Source organism: Oreochromis aureus, linkage group 5 (genome assembly GCF_013358895.1).
Source record: "Oreochromis aureus strain Israel breed Guangdong linkage group 5, ZZ_aureus, whole genome shotgun sequence".
Taxonomy (NCBI): domain Eukaryota; kingdom Metazoa; phylum Chordata; class Actinopteri; order Cichliformes; family Cichlidae; genus Oreochromis; species Oreochromis aureus.
In genome coordinates, this window is record NC_052946.1 from 11,349,772 (window position 1) to 11,351,964 (window position 2,193).

Here is a 2,193-nt window from a genome sequence, read left to right on the forward strand (position 1 = left end):
CTGGCAGAGTAGCGTCTGCCTCCTGATTCAGATCGTAAGTGTATCCCATTTGCATTCAACAACTTCAGCAGTTCCTCAGTTTTGCCAAACTCACCCCCTCATGCAGCGTTTTTTTTTTTTTTAGGAGCCACACCGAAAGAGCTCGGCGGAGATGAAAAGATTTAAAATGAGTTTACTCTGCATAACTGATAAAAGCAGACCGCTGGCTGTTTTTTAGTGTTTTATGTTGGAAACACATTTGTGCAGCGCAGCGGTACCTGACGCTTTCCTGATCCCGTGGCTGATGATGGACTGCGGATCAGACAGTTAATTTAGGCCAGATAAAAGCCTCTCATCTCCGCTGAGGTAGATTACTGTAATAGCAGCCATTCTCATCTTTTGATCTTTTTTTTAAACTGCTGCGTTGCTTCATTTGCATGTGTCAGAGATACAGCTTTATTTAGGGTGCTTATTAGTGGGAACAGGAAGGATTCGAGATTCTAAAACCTGAGGCAGATTAGCACTGACCCCCCCTCCCGTATCTTGGTTGCTGTGTTTTTTCCCCACATACATTTATAAGCATATTATTTGAGTGCAGGTACACACGTTCAATAATATTGTAAACACACATACATGATTAAGGTGTGCAAAGACGTAATCTAATAAAGCTGTGTGCGCACAAACAGACCACAGAGAGAGAAAAACCCCACAAACTCACAAAGTGATGCACAAATGCATAAACAGTATATTCAGAGACACGGAGGGGTGCATACACAACAACCACAACACACACATACACACATCAGACAAACACAAACATTCTTTCATGCCTGCCCCTCACTGACAGCACGCTGGTCCTCTAAGCGTTCTCTCAGGCCTCGGCCTGTCATCCTCCTGTCTCTCCCAGGCTGCTTCGCTCCGGCAGATATGGTCGATGTGGACGTGTACTTTGTCCAGATCATCCGTGAGATGAGATGAGAGGAAGTGGGAGGTATTGTTCTTCCTGTTGCGCTAAGCCCCTGGGCGATTACCCTGTCAGGAAGGAGAACTCAGCGCCAGCGCCAACTGCCATAAACCAGTGCTAAATCCCAACTGATCGCAAAAGAGGCCGATTTTACACTTTAGATTCCTCCCATCTGTTAATGCGGCCGATGAGGCAGAGGATCTTCGCCTCTCCCTCATCTTATCCGCCGCTGCTATCCTCCTCAGCCGGTGGCGTCAACCCCTAAGCTTGCGCTGCGGGGATAAGACTCAACGCCTTGTCAGGCCAGATCAATGTGATTTTACAATGCAGTCCGAGTGAGGGGCTCGTAGAGCCAAGCGTGGCTGAACAACAGCACGCGGCCCATCCCGCATGCTCAGGCGCCGCGCTCAAAAGTGATTCTTACCACTTCTATGTATCTAGCTTTCTCAAATAAGATACTGCAATCTAACAACAATCTCGTACACAAAACCCGCCAACTGCATCTCCTAAATCTGACTACCTCACACATACCTGAACTACCCCCCCCCCCCCCCCCTTTTTCCTCTCTCTATCTCCTAGTTTATCAAAGGGGTTGATCTCTCCGAATGCCTCATTGAACTCCTCCATCGGTTTATCTTATCTATTTTCTCAGAAACACTCCTCAGGACAGTTTTTCAAATTCCTCCTCAAGTTGTCAAAGCATTTTTTTTTCCTATTTTTTTTCTTAGAAAGATCACCCGAGGATATGCCCCTCCACACACATTCATGATCACACTATCATGTGTGCGCCTGTGTGACAGAGGATGTTTATGTTAGAAAGGAATTAATAAGGATACGGCAATTATCCTATTGCATAAGGCAGTCAGCCATGATGTAAGTGAAATTATTATTAGCTTTTTTATTGACTTTCTTTCTCTGAAAGACCAAAAAAAGGGTTTCATTTGAAAGACGGTTCGGGGGGGGGGCATTGACTGAAGGTGAATTGAGTAATAACAGAAATATCGTTCCCCATCAGAGCATCATGCTTCGCGATGACATCCTCGTCCCCTGCCAAGTCCTCCGCCTGACTTCCTGTTTGGGTTTGATTATCATATAGCGCCGTGCTACTTTATCATCCCCTCCCTCTCTGCGCCTCTCCTCTCCTTTAGTTTTACGAGTGACAGTTGGGAATAAAGTCGAGCGTAAATCTCTGGCAGTAATAAAGCTGCTCAGGCCAGTGTTCCTTCCTAATGCTGGTTCTTCTCTCCCTA